Source organism: Eumetopias jubatus, unplaced genomic scaffold, assembly GCF_037043125.1.
Source record: "Eumetopias jubatus isolate StellerSeaLion01/CBP00866 unplaced genomic scaffold, mEumJub1_p1.0 scaffold_16, whole genome shotgun sequence".
Classification (NCBI taxonomy): Eukaryota; Metazoa; Chordata; class Mammalia; order Carnivora; family Otariidae; genus Eumetopias; species Eumetopias jubatus.
Window position 1 is genome coordinate 30,931,904 of NW_028274822.1, and position 15,835 is coordinate 30,947,738.

The window sequence follows — 15,835 nt, forward strand, 5'->3', positions numbered from 1 at the left end:
GATTCTCATTCCCATGCTAGTGTTTGCTTGTGTTTTGGTATCCAGTACATGTTCATTTACTTTATACTTACAAAAGCAACCACCCATTCCTCTTCCCCATCCCCTCTCCTTTCACAAACACTTAAAAATTAAAACCAAATGAAGATAAGTTAATTTCTGTACAATTATTTTTTCAATGTAGCTGTCACAATGATTAGAGTTTCAATTTCTTAGAAACGAGCAATGTCCAAGTGACTTAGAGAGAAATACTGATTACTGGCCAAAAGGAAAATTCCATATTACAAGTTAGCAAATTCCAGTACAAAACTTGTTTGTGTGTTAGCCTTTCCTTTTAAAATTATGGAATGCTTCATGAATTTGCATGTCATCCTTGCTCAGGGGACACACCAATCTTTGTATCATTCCAATTTTAGTGTATGTGCTATCAAAGCAAATGCCAGTACTGTTTCTTATGCTTTCGTGCCTAATTTATATGAGAAAATGCTTCAACAGTATCAAGAACTACATAGTCATTAAGGATAAGTTTAGTTGGCTAGCCTGAACAGAAAACCCAGACTTTATGTACTTCTCACAAATTACTTTACTGCTAACCAAAGCTTCTGAGTAGCAGTGAGAACATTCATTAGTATTACTTATGCCCTGAGTTGGTATCAAGCCAGTCAAAAGCAAATAAAGTTGAACCCTACATCAACTAGTAAATGTATGATTTCCAGCAACTTTTATGACTGAACATGATTATCAACCTACATTTCTACCATTGTAGACTGGTGATCCTCTGTGGACTCAGAAACTAGATGGGAACCCATGAACTAGATTTTTTAGATCCCTTTTAACCAGAACACTCTTTGTCTCTGATATCATATATCAAATTATAGGTTACATAAGGCTATTTTTAATATAACCTTCAAATCTAGGATGAAATGAACAGACTGGTTTTACTAGAGACACTTACTCGTCACCATCATCACCTATGGGTATTACATACATAGGTGCACACAGCTCTCTGTTTGAGAAGGGAAGAAGGTAAGACCCTGTCTTTATATACTGGTTTTCATATAAGTGACATTTTCTCATGTTGCCAGCATTCAATTTTTCACCGATGCACTTACAAGTTTTCATGAACACTTGAATGCAAATGTGACACTAATCCTGAATGAAGCATGGCTCTCCTCTTAGAGCCCTTGGTGCTAAAACAATGGCAAGTAATAAACACTCACCACTGGCCCATTTCCACACTGAAGTTTCTCAGTGCAAACACGCCAACAACTTTTGACCTCTGGACGCAAAGACCATCAATTACCCAGCTTACAGAGGCAGAATATACTGAACCAGCAGCATCATTTGGCTGTCACCCAGTTAACATCCTATCATAGGTTGAAAAGCAATTTGTCCAATATTTCAACTGCGAGGGAGAATTCTTTATTAGCTTTTGGGAAGGTTTGTCTTTCAATAGGATGATTTGAATAGCTTCTGTGGTAGGAGAGATGCTGCCCTCAGATAATGATTTTGCATTTCACCTCATCATTAATGCTTTGGACCTCAAGGGAAGTCACTGTGCCTTTTATGAAGGTCGAAGCATTTTATAACCTTAATAAAGGCTCATAGCCTCAGGAACAGCAAGTGTGAGCAAGTGTGGGGGATTGACTGAATAAAAATATAACTAAATTGGCACTTTAGACTACACTCATCGGAGGACTTCAAATGCAAATCAACAGTTAAAGAGTACAATGACACCCCAAACTTCAGTGCTATTCAAAACACACACACACACACACACACACACACACACACACACACAGAAACTGGCATTATGCAAAGAAAAATTAGAGAATTTTTTTTCTGGAAAAGCTTTTTTCTGTAATTTTATGTTTAATTGCTAAATATTTTACATGGTGCAGGCGCCTGGGTGCCTTGCGGGCGCCTTGGTTAAGCGGCTGCCTTCGGCTCAGGTCATGATCCTGGAGTCCTGGGATCGAGTCCCACATCGGACTCCCTGCTCAGCAGGGAGTCTGCTTCTCCCTCTGACCCTCTTCCCTCTCATGCTCTCTCTCATTCTTTCTCTCTCAAATAAATAAAATCTTTAAAAATAAATAAATAGATAGATAGATAGATAGATAGATAGATAGATAGATAGATAGATAGATATTTTACATGGTGCTACAGGAGCTTGATAGACTTGAATTAAAAAAAATAGTCATGGGGGGCGGAGCAAGGTGGCAGAGGAGTAGGAGACCTAGATTTCGTCTGGTCTCAGGAATTCAGCTGAATAGGGATCAAACCATTCTGAACACCTACGAACTCAACAGGAGATGGAACAGGAGAGTAGCAACAACTCTCTGAACAGAGAAGTGACCACTTACTGGAAGGTAGGGCGTGCGGAGAAGTGAATCCGAGGCGATATTCGGGAGGATAGACGGCGGGGGAGGGGCCTCCGCCGGCCACTTCTGGCAAGTGATAGAGCCGCGGAGCACAAAATCGGACCTTTTAGAAGTTGGCTCGGCGGAGGGACGTCGCTGCAGTGGCTAAGCGGGGGGTGGAATCCTCCCGGGACAGTGTGGACTCAGGACCCTTGGGGTCACAGAGAGACCGGGGGTGCCTGAGTGTGGCAGAGCTCCCAGGTATCACAGCAGGGAAGCCAGCTGCAGAGACGGAGCAGAGTCGCGGGCTCTCAGCTCGGGGTTGCCATAAACTGTGATCTGCGGCCCAGTTGGGGCACGGCTCCCCCAGCAGGGACCCAACAAGCAGCAGATCCGGGGAGACTCCCCTTCCTTCCCAGGGAGGAGCGGTGCGGGAACGCACTGCAGGGATCTGCTGGGTTTGGAGACTCCGTGCGGGGTCGGGTGCCAGAGATAGCAACGCTCGATCACAGGCCGGGTGAACACAGAGTGCAGCCGGAGACCGGGGACATGGAAGTGACTGCTTTTCTCTGGGGGCACACTGAGGAGCGGGGCCCCGAGTTCTCAGCTCCTCCGGGCGGAGATTGGGAGGCCACCATTTCTGCCCAGGTCTTCCAAAGCTGTACCGAGAGCTTGCAGGGAACAAAAGCTCCTGAGATCAAACCAGAGCAGCTTCCTTAGCCCGGACCGACAAGGGCGGGGCAATTCCGCCTCCGGCAAAGACATTTGGAAACCACAGCAACAGGCCCCTCCCTCAGAAGATCAGCACAAACAGCCAGCAAGCTAAGACCAAGTTGATCGATCAAGGAGAATGGGAGGGCGCCTGGGTGGCTCAGTTGGTTAAGCGACTGCCTTCGGCTCGGGTCGTGATCCTGGAGTCCCGGGATCGAGTCCCACATCGAGCTCCCTGCTCAGCGGGGAGTCTGCTTCTCCCTCTGACCCTCCCCCCTCTCATGTGCTCTCTCTCTCTCTCAAATAAATAAATAAAATCTTTAAAAAAAAAAAAAAAAGGAGAATGGGAGAACTCCAGCACTAGGGGAATACTGCACATAGATTCATGGTTTTTTTTGTTTTTTTTTTAACCATGATTCATTATTTCATCAAAGTTAATTTTTGTTGACTGTTTTTTTTTTTTATTTTTCTTTTTCCCTTTTTCAACCAACATCTTATCAATCCCTTTTTTAAAAAAAAATTTTTTTATTTTTCATTTTTAGAGTCATATTTTATCCCTTCATAGTAGTTACCCTTATTTTTGGCATATATATATAAGTTGTTCTCTCTTTAAAATTTTGAGCTACAGTTTCTTCTAACAGATCAAAATATACCCTAAATCACTAGTGTATAGCTTTGTTCTAGTCTCCTGCCTGATCACATTCTCTCCCTTTTTCCTTTTTTTTTTCTTTTTTTTCTTAAATCTTCTTTCTTTTTTCAAACAACTTATCTTACCAAGTCCTTTTATAAAATCTTTTATAATTTTCATCTTTACAGTCATCTTCCATCCCTTCATTGTATCAACCCTTATTTTGTACATATATGTCTTTCTTCCTTTAAAATTTTAGCAAGCACTTTTTCCTAACAGACCAAAATACGCCCAAAATCTAGTGTGTGGCACTGATCTATGCACTAGCCTGATCATATTTGATCATATTCTGCTTTTTTTGTATTGTTTTGTTTTTGTTTTTACCTTTTTTTTTCTTTTTCTCTTTCTTTTTTCTTTCTTTCCCTTTCTTTTCCCCTGGTTTCAGGTCTTTTCTGATTTGTATACAGTATATTTGCTGGGGACGTTGTAAACCTGTTAGCATTTTGTTCTCTCATTCATCTATTCTCCTCTGGACAAAATGACAAGACGAAAGAAATCACCTCAGCAAAAAGAACAAGAGGTAGTACCGTCAGCCAGGGACCTACTCAATACGGACATTAGTACGATGTCGGACCTGGAGTTCAGAATCATGACTTTAAAGATACTAGCTGGGCTTGAAAAAAGCGTGGAAGTTATTAGAGAAACCCGTTCTGGAGAAATAAAAGAACTAAAATCTAACCAAATCGAAATCAAAAAGGCTATTGATGAGGTGCAATCAAAAATGGGGGCACTAAATGCTAGGATAAATGAGGCAGAAGAGAGAATCAGCGATATAGAAGACCAAATGATGGAAAATAAAGAGGCTGAGAAAAAGAGAGAGAAACAACTACAGGATCACGAGGGCAGAATTCGAGAGATAAGTGATACGATAAGACGAAACAACATTAGAATAATTGAGATCCCAGAAGAAGAGAGAGAGAGAGGGGCAGAAGGTATATTGGAGCAAATTATAGCAGAGAACTTCCCTAATGTGAGGAAGGAAACAGGCATTAAAAATCCAGGAGGCACAGAGAACCCCTCTCAAAATTAATAATAATAGGTCAACACCCCACATCTAATAGTAAAACTTACGAGTCTCAGAGACAAAGAGAAAATCCTGAAAGCAGCTTGGGAGAAGAGATATGTAACCTACAATGGTAGAAACATTAGATTGGCAACAGACCTATCCACAGAGACCTGGCAGGCCAGAAAGGACTGGCAAGATATCTTCAGAGCACTAAACGAGAAAAATATGCAGCCAAGAATACTATATCCAGCTAGGCTATCACTGAAAATAGAAGGAGAGATAAAAAGCTTCCAGAACAAACAAAAACTAAAGGAATTTGCAAACACAAAACCAGCCCTCCAAGAAATATTGAAAGGGGTCCTCTGAGCAAAGAGAGAACCTAAAAGCAGCAAAGAGCAGAAACGAACACATACAACAGACAGTTAACAGTCACCTTACAGGTAATACAATGGCACTAAATTCATACCTTTCAATAGTTACCCTGAATGTAAATGGGCTAAATGCCCCAATCAAAAGACACAGGCTATCAGATTGGATTAAAAAACAAGACCCATCAATATGCTGTCTGCAAGAGACTCATTTTAGACCCAAAGACACCCCAGATTGAAAGTGAGGGGGTGGAAAACCATTTACCATGCTAATGGACACCAAAAGAAAGCTGGGGTGGCAATCCTTATATCAGACAAACTAGATTTTAAAACAAAGACTGTAATAAGAGATGAGGAAGGACACTATATCCTACTTAAAGGGTCTATCCAACAAGAAGACCTAACAATTGTAAATATCTATGCCCCGAACATGGGAGCAGCCAATTATATAAGGCAATTAATAACAAAAGCAAAGAAACACATTGACAACAATACAGTAATACTGGGGGACTTTAACACCCCCCTGACTGAAATGGACAGATCATCTAAGCAAAAGATCAACAAGGAAATAAAGACTTTAAATGACACACTGGACCAAATGGACTTCACAGACATATTCAGAACATTCCATCCCAAAGCAACGGAATATACATTCTTCTCTAGTGCCCATGGAACATTCTCCAGAATTGATCACATCCTAGGTCACAAATCAGGTCTCAATCGGTACCAAAAGATTGGGATCATTCCCTGCATATTTTCAGACCACAATGCTTTGAAACTAGAACTCAACCACAAGAGGAAAGTCGGAAAGAACTCAAATACATGGAGGCTAAAGAGCATCCTACTAAAGAATGAATGGGTCAACCATGAAATTAAAGAAGAATTTAAAAAATTCATGGAAACCAATGAAAATGAAAACACAACTGTTCAAAATCTTTGGGATACAGCAAAGGCAGTCCTGAGAGGAAAGTATATAGCAATACAAGCCTTTCTCAAGAAACAAGAAAGGTCTCAAATACACAACCTAACCCTACACCTAAAGGAGCTGGAGAAAGAACAGCAAATAAAGCCTAAACCCAGCAGGAGAAGAGAAATCATAAAGATCAGAGCAGAAATCAATGAACTAGAAACCAAAAGAACAGTAGAACAGATCAACGAAACTAGGAGCTGGTTCTTTGAAAGAATTAACAAGATTGATAAACCCCTGGCCAGACTTATCAAAAAGAAAAGAGAAATGACCCAAATCAACAAAATCATGAATGAAAGAGGAGAGATCACAAGCAACACCAAAGAAATACAAACAATTATAAGAACATATTATGAGCAACTCTATGCCAGCAAATTAGATAACCTGGAAGAAATGGGTGCATTCCTAGAGATGTATCAACTACCAAAATTGAACCAGGAAGAAATAGAAAACCTGAACAGACCTATAACCACTAAGGAAATTGAAACAGTCATCAAAAATCTCCCAAGAAACAAAAGCCCAGGGCCAGATGGCTTCCCAGGGGAATTCTATCAGACATTTCAAGAAGAATTAATACTATTCTCCTGAAACTGTTCCAAAAAATAGAAATGGAAGGGAAACTTCCAAACTCATTTTATGAGGCCAGCATTACCTTGATCCCAAAACCAGACAAAGACCCCATCAAAAAAGAGAATTACAGATCAATATCCTTGATGAACATGGATGCAAAAATTCTCACCAAAATACTAGCCAATAGGATCCAACAGTACATTAAAAGGATTATTCACCATGACCAAGTGGGATTTATCCCTGGGCTGCAAGGCTGGTTCAACATCCGCAAATCAATCAACGTGATACAATACATTAACAAAAGAAAGAGCAAGAATCATATGATCCTCTCAATAGATGCAGAAAAAGCATTTGACAAAGTACAACATCCTTTCTTGATCAAAACTCTTCAGAGTATACGGATAGAGGGTACATACCTCAATATCATAAAAGCCATCTATGAAAAACCAACAGCGAATATCATTCTCAATGGGGAAAGGCTGAGAGCTTTTCCCCTAAGGTCAGGAACGCGGCAGGGATGTCCACTCTCACCACTGCTATTCAACATAGTATTAGAAGTCCTAGCTACAGCAATCAGGCAACAAAAAGAAATCAAAGGCATCCAAATCGGCAAAGAGGAAGTCAAACTCTCACTCTTTGCAGATGATATGATACTGTATGTGGAAAACCCAAAAGACTCCACCCCAAAACTGCTAGAACTCATACAGGAATTCAGTAAAGTAGCAGGATATAAAATCAATGCACAGAAATCAGTGGCATTCCTATACACCAACAACAAGACAGAAGAGAGACAAATCAAGGAGTCTATCCCATTTACAATTGCACCCAAAACCATTAGATACCTAGGAATAAATCTAACCAAAGAGGCAAAGGATCTGTACTCAGAAAACTATAAAATACTCATGAAAGAAATTGAAGAAGACACAAAGAAATGGAAAAACGTTCCATGCTCATGGATTGGGAGAATCAACATTGTGAAGATGTCAATGCTACCTAGAGCAATCTACACATTTAATGCAATCCCCATCAAAATACCATCCACTTTTTTCAAAGAAATGGAACAAATAATCCTAAAATTTGTATGGAACCAGAAGAGACCCAGAATAGCCAGAGGAATACTGAAAAAGAAAAGCAAAGCTGGTGGCATCACAATTCCGGACTTCCAGCTCTATTACAAAGCTGTCATCATCAAGACAGTATGGTACTGGCACAAAAACAGACACATAGATCAATGGAACAGAATCGAGAGCCCAGAAATGGACCCTCAACTCTATGGTCAACTTATTTTTGACAAAGCAGGAAAGAATGTTCAATGGCAAAAAGACAGTCTCTTCAACAAATGGTGTTGGGAAAATTGGACAGCCACATGCAGAAGAATGAAACTGGACCATTTCCTTACACCACACACAAAAATAGACTCCAAATGGTTGAAAGACCTAAACGTGAGACAGGAGTCCATCCAAATCCTAAAGGAGAACACAGGTAGCAACCTTTTCTACCTTAGCCGCAGCAACTTCTTCCTAGAGACATCGCCAAAGGCACGGGAAGCCAGGGCAAAAATGAACTATTGGGATTTCATCAAGATAAAAAGCTTTTGCACAGCAAAAGAAACAGTCCACAAAACCAAAAGACAACCGACAGAATGGGAGAAAATATTTGCAAATGACATATCAGATAAAGGGCTAGTATCCAAAATCTATAAAGAACTTATCAAACTCAACACCCAAAGAACAAATAATCCAATCAAGAAATGGGCAGAAGACATGAACAGACATTTCTCCAAAGAAGACATCCAAATGGCCAACAGGCACATGAAAAAGTGCTCAACATCGCTCGGCATCAGGGAAATCCAAATCAAAACCTCAATGAGATACCACCTCACACCCGTCAGAATGCCTAAAATTAACAAGTCAGGGAACGACAGATGTTGGCGGGGATGTGGAGAAAGGGGAACCCTCCTACACTGTTGGTGGGAATGCAAGCTGGTGCAACCACTCTGGAAAACAGTATGGAGGTTCTTCAAACAGTTGAAATTAGAGCTACCGTTCGATCCAGCAATTGCACTACTGGGTATTTACCACAAAGATACAAATGTAGGGACCCGAAGGGGTACGTGTACCCCAATGTTTATAGCAGCAATGTCCACAATAGCCAAACTGTGGAAAGAGCCAAGATGCCCATCGATAGATGAATGGATAAAGAAGAAGTGGTATATATACACAATGGAATATTATGCAGCCATCAAAAGGAATGAGATCTTGCCATTTGCAACGACGTGGATGGAACTGGAGGGTGTTATGCTGAGTGAAATAAGTCAATCAGAGAAAGACATATATCACATGACCTCACTGATATGAGGAATTCTTAATCTCAGGAAACAAACTGAGGGTTACTGGAGTGGTTGGGGGTGGGAGGGATGGGGTGGCTGGGTGATAGACATTGGGGAGGGTATGTGCTACGGTGAGCACTGTGAATTGTGCAAGACTGTTGAATCACAGATCTGTACTTCTGAAACAAATAACGCATCATATTTTAAGAAAAAAGAAAAAGAAGAAGATAACAGGAGAGGAAGAAAAGGGGAGTATGTCAGAGGGGGAGACGAACCATGAGAGATGATGGACTCTGAAAAACAAACTGAGGGTTCTAGAGGGGAGGGGGTTAGGGGGATGGGTTAGCCTGGTGATGGGTATTGAGGAGGGCACGTTCTGCATGGAGCACTGGGTGTTATGAACAAACAATGAATCATGGAACACTGCACCAAAAACTAATGATGTAATATATGGTGATTAACATAACAATAAAAAAATTAAAAAAAAAAAGAACAAGAGCTTGTCCCCTGCTACACGAGGATGCGATGAGAAGGGACGGCCATCTGCAAACCAAGAAGGAGGGCCTTCGCCAGACATGGGATCTGTTGGCACCTTGATCTTGGATTTCTCAGCCTCTAGTACTATGAAAAATAAACGTTTGTTGTTTAAGCTAAAAAAATTAAAAAAGAAAAAAAAAAGAAAAAACAATAGTCATGGTGATTCTTAGTTATTGTAAATTTTTTTCTGGATAGCATATAAGTCACTGTATCTTGAAGTATAAAATGAATACAATAAGCCAGAGTGATTATGAAAACTACACTACATTTCCCAAGGTCACTGTGTCCCAAATATTACTAATAAATTACTGCTTTCAATAACTTACTTAAGGGTACTCTCCAGAGGAATCATTTCAATTTTAGAATTCAATGGACTCTTTCAATTTTCCTAGGCTTCTACTTCCTTCCTCCAGGCATTGTTTACTGGCCATACTTCTGTTCACAGGAAATGAGAAAGAAAACAGGAGTTTTCTCCTACAACAGGCATTGTGATAAAATAATATCTCATCTTCTTTGACTGTCACAGAAACCTTCAGAAAAAGGTGTTATGACTCCTATTTACAGACTGTGGATTAGAGAGCTGAAATAATTTTGCAGCGTTATATTCCTGAGGGGTATCAGGGCTCAGTTCTGCTGAATTCATCCTATTCTTCAAGTACAAAAAATCAGACTGTCTACTGCAGCCACAGACAGAGGTCAGGGAGGCAGGAGAATGATCTAGAACAGGACAGTGCTTGGAATGCCAAAAGGATCCTCTGAATGATAAGACACCTGATCAGGGGGCTGGTTCTCAGGGTGAGTCCTGGAGAGTCTGATGTGACAGGACAGCCCTGAGGCAAGAGAGGCTCTGGTTTGAGTGAGCAGCTTGAAGTCGAAACTTAATAGTCAGCTTTGTAGGATGGCATCTGGCTAGATGGACACCGAGTTTCCCAAGCAATTATGCCATAGGCTACAGGAAGGTTTCAAATATCCAACTTTATTTGTGCACTGCTCTATGAACTTGAGCTATGTGAGGGCAGGGTATGGATCTTTCACTTTATCTCAAATATCTAGAAAATGCTTGCAAAAAGGTAGCTTCTCAGTAAATTAATAATAAATGAAGGTGATCAAAATTCAAGCTAGGCAGAGGAAAAAAGTCAGGGTTAGGGTTCAGACACCCATCCTAAGCCCAAGACCACTGTTTCTGGGGGTAGAGAGTGCTCAGCGACTGAAACACATTAGTGTGCCCAAGATTCCAAAACTCAGAACAATGCTCATTAACTCTAACTCCTTCATTAAGATCTGCCACATCAAAATACCGACTTTTAAATCCAGATCTTCCCTTGAACTGGCCAGATTTGCATTACAGAGCAGAAAGCCATTTACTTATTTGAGGTTTATTCAATATATTTCTATCTTTGCAACTTCTCAATATGCCCACCATTCACCCAAACCTGGAGCTGACCTGTCCTGAGTCACTTAATCCAGCTTCATGAAGCACCTCGTCTCAGCACATGCCCTAAAATGCCTTTTTATTTTTCTTTAATTTTTTAAAATGTATTATTTATTTGAGAGAGAGACAGAGACAGAGAGACAGAGATAGTGAGAGAGCGCATGAGCAGGGAGGAGAGGGAGGAGCAGGGAGGAGAGGGAGTAGCAGGCTCCCCATTGAGCAAGGAGCCTGATGTGGGACTCGATCCCAGAACCCTGGGATTATGGCCTGAGATGAAGGCAAATGATTTACTGACTGAGCCACCAGCTCCCCCCTAAAATGTCTTTATCCTCTTAATTCAACCTTCATTCATTCACTCATTTATTCCTTTGTTCTCAAAATTCATTAAAACTAAACTGCGTACCTGGCAATGGGGATAAAATAGCTTATTAGGCATCACAGAGCATACCAGCTATCTGGGAAAACAGGAAACGATGCAAGAATTTATAATGTAAAAGGCTTTAATAAGGACAAGTATGGAAAGCTAGCAAATCACAGGCCTGCTACTGTTTGTCTTCATAGATACCACAAATCTTGAGCTGATGGATATTCCCTCTTTCCTTTTAAACTGGGACAATTAAAGCTGGATGGATAACACCTGCCTGCAGTTATATGAACTAACTTCATCCTTTCCTGATCTTGGTTTCCATTTGTCTCATTTCCTTCACTACTAACTTCATTCTCATCCTAAGTTGCCTCAATGAGCAGTGTGAGATGGGGTATGAGTAAATACATATACCATCCCAGAAATACTCCTTTCATCTATTAGGTGTCTGGTGACTTTGGACATAGCAAATTGCCTTGTATATTTATTTTTCTTCCTGGAAAACTATACTGAGAGTAAGACTGAAATTTCCCCAGTCTTTAAATGTTTGAGGGGCCCGAGGTATTATTTCCAATGCAATGAAGTAAGAAAGAGGTAATAAGACTATACATTCATTTATTCATTCATACCTTGCTTCATTCACCACTTAGTTATTATGGGGCTGTCCTGTGCCAGGCACTGTTTTAAGCACTGGGAGATTAAATAGTAGAAATTTTAAAAAAGACAAAAATCTTTGCCCTCGTGGAGACTGCATTCTAGAAGAATAGACAAACAACACATATATACGCTCTGTCCAAAGACAAAAAATATTGGGGTGCCTTGGTGGCTCAGTTGGTTAAGCATCCAACTCCTGGTTTCTGCCCAGGTCCTGGTCTCCTGGCTCATGAGATCGAGCCCTACATGGGGCTCCATGCTCAGTGGGGGTCTGCATGAATATTCTTTCTCCTTCTGCCACTTACCGCGCTCATGCTTTCTCTCTCTCAAATAAATAAATCTTTAAAAAAGATGAGATATATTATGACAAAAGATGATGCAAAGAAGGGAAATACAGATAGGTTATTGTTTTATACAAGAAGGCCAGAGATGGAATCCCTGCTAATATAAATACGAAAGAGTATGAAGAAATGGTCGTGAGGTTTCAATGGAGCGAGCCAGCTGCCCCTGGTCATTTAGTTTTTAATAGGGAAAACCTTCCAGGCAGAGAAAACACAGACTACAGGGGTTTGTTGGCAAGGGTGTGGAATACTGAGGAGGCCACTGCGACTGGAGTAGAATAGTGGGGGTGACAGGCAGTGAGGTCAGGAAGGTAGGGAGCTTTCAGACTGTCCCACGAGCAGGGAGGAGACAGAGCGACCATTTCAGAGATTCTCTGAAACAAACCAGGAGAGAGACAGTGGTGGCTTGGATGAGAGTGGGGTCTGTGGAGATAATTAGACTCCGGAGACATTCCGAGGGGAAAGCTGAGACATTTGGCCAGTAGATGTGATGCTGGAGGTGAGCAGCCAGATTTCCAGGAATAGGAAATAGCCAGAGGACTGGTCAAGTTGACTAGATTGAGATTAGGGTGAGCAAGTACAGTCAAACAAGGGGGACCCTGAGCACAGAAATGAGGAAGGGGCAATCAAGAATGGAGTTGGGGCAGGGAGACGGGAGAAAAGCAATCTGAGGGCCCAGAGCAGCCTCATTTTACACTTAAGGAAACCCCAACAGCTGTGCTGACGGCCAGTGACCAGGAACTGTAGGCAACAACTGTAGGGCCGGCTCTCCCACTGCTTACATCAGACACATGCGCCTCCTCGAAGGCCTCCACAGAATTCTGGCCTTGGACCCACCTTATGGGGAAAACTGGCTTCCAAGGAGTTACTTGAGTAACCTGTGAGCAAAGTAACTATCACATGGATTCCTGGATTGATCCACCTGTAGGTGAGTTCTCCTCCAGAGTACATGGATCAGGAGGGTATCTTTTATTTTTTCTTATGTATACTTAAGTATTTCTTCATGAATATGATTACATTTTCATCTGTGTATTTGCCCCGATATTTCCAATGATGGTGGACATTTTTAAGAAGTGATAAGTTGTGGGATCTTTCTAGTCATACCTCCGAAATTATCACACCCTCCATTCTGGCTAAAACCAAGGTTGATTTGTGTTACCCCAAGACAGAGTGATCTCATTTACATTTGTATGCCAACCATTTGTACTTGCTTCCTGAGACATTATTTCACTGACCAGTGACAACTTTTTTAACTCTTACAATGAGGTATTTAGATCGCAACAATGCTGTTAGGTTGTATCCATCAGGGATTGTATCCATGAGGCTAAGCATAAGCTCTTTTAATATGAAAACATTTAATATACATATTACATATATTTATAAAATATATTTCATATGTATCATTTTCTGTATTTTATATATATTATTATGTATTATTTATTTTATGTATGCAGATTTTGCTGCATTATAATGAATGATTTCAGGTCATTCTGGAATAAGATTCCTGTTTCCCAACTCTACATATTATATGCTATTAAAATAAAAATATACATGGTATTTTAAGGACAGAACCCTCCTCTCTCTTGCTTGAAGAAAGAACAGTTTTTATTAAGCTGTGAATGATATACGAAAAACAGAGGGAAGATTATTACACTTAAGGATTAGCAAAAAAGAAAAGAAAGAGAAAGAAAAAGAAAAACCCCTATAATTCATGAAGGACAATGGGGGAAAAGGAAGAAGGTAATGGAAGAGTGAGATTATACGTCTGGGGAATGATGCTCTTACTCCTGGCCTGTGGGAAGAAGGGAAATGAATGAGCAAGTTAAAGACTCCCAAGATAAAATTGTTTATTAAGTATGTCCACGCATTTAAAGAACAATTCTTCCTCCCTAATATAACGAAATGTATCATCTGCTGTCACTTAAAAAAAAAAAACCATAAACAAACATAAAACAAGCATTTTCTTCTGGAAGTTTATGTCTGAATTTCAGTAGCTCCTACCACATGGAAGGTTCTGTGTTATAAAGTGATGAAGAGCAACAAATAGATTTGGGGTTGGAAAATCAAACCAGTTCTTAGAAGAAACTGATCAGCCTCTAAAGCTCATGCCTAGTGACCTGAACCTATTTCAAAATGTGTTTTAAAAAAAGTCATAAGATTCCAATTTTATTCCTATGATAAATGAATTTTGGTAGAAAGAAGTCCTCGTTATAATTCTTCATTAATTTCCAAAGCACATTTATCATTATTAGAAGTTTTATGAGGACCATAAAAATGACAATTGTTGTTAATAGCGATGAAAGCCTACTTACAATAGACAAGGGAGTAAAAGTCATGATGAGACAACTCTCTCTCACACACACCACACACACACACACCACACACACACACACCACACATTCCCCACACAAATACCCATGAAATAAAAGAAAATGCTCAACTTTATAAACAATGCAATAAAACCAATGCCATTATTTTCACCTATAAAATTGACTAAGATCTTCCTATAAAATCATATTCAAGTTGACAACAAATCTTTTATGAAGTAGACGGGCCTTCTCTTTCATTTAACGGATGGTAAGTTGGTATTTTTAGGGGAACAGTTTGGTAATATGAGCCCACATCACTAAAAATGTTGATATATTTTGATCCAAATGGCTTACATCTGGGAATTTACCCTCAGAGAGTAAGTGTTGAATTATACATTGATGTTAAGTGGTGTTTATCAAAGTGTTAATTGCAATAATGAAATATTATAAACATGCAAATATTCAAGAATAAAGAATATTTTAATAAATTATGGCGTGTTATGTGGAGATTAAGTATAGTTTGAAAATGTCATACTTTTTAGACATTTTTTAGGAAATCTTTTCTAACATAACACAAGGGGAAAATTAAGATACAAACTATATATTTGGTAAGATTACAATTATACTAAATACACACACACACACACACACACACACATAAATAAATAAATAGCTGATCTCCACATGCTATATAGGGTTAAAAAAAAAAGTGAAAAAGAAATTCACCAAAACATTAGCTGTGATTTCTTTGTAAGACCATGGGTGACTTTTATTAAATTTTCTTATTTACATATTTCTCTAACCTAGTTTGTAAGCCAGGGAGATGGAGATAAACATGCGTTTTTAAAACCTTGTGTTCTGTGCAGAGTGAGTGCTTAGTTGCTCAAGTGAAGGCAGAAAAATAAACAGGCAAATGCGGCCATTAAATATCTCCAAAGCCCAGCCTTGCAGAGAAAGCTGCAGACCGACAACTCTGAGGATAATGTATGGGTGACCAAGGGAAGCAGCATGAACATTTTCTCTTATGAAAGAACCATGAGATTTTGCATATTTAATGCAAAGCTGTGAAAATGTCTGCTTTCACGATCTGATATGAAAGATCCGCACACATAAAAACTCCTCAGAGTTCAATTTGTCTACTTTGCTGGAAGACTGAGTCAGTCTCTCCTGGGAGGCCACCTTCCCTTTCACAGAGTCTGGAT

At 40.0% G+C, this 15,835-nt stretch overlaps 1 pseudogene; it reads right to left on the reverse strand.

The window, feature by feature from the left end:
- Positions 1-333: 333 nt before the first annotated feature.
- On the reverse strand, positions 334-433 carry LOC114205132 (U6 spliceosomal RNA; annotated as a pseudogene).
- Between the last annotated feature and the right edge of the window lie 15,402 nt (positions 434-15,835).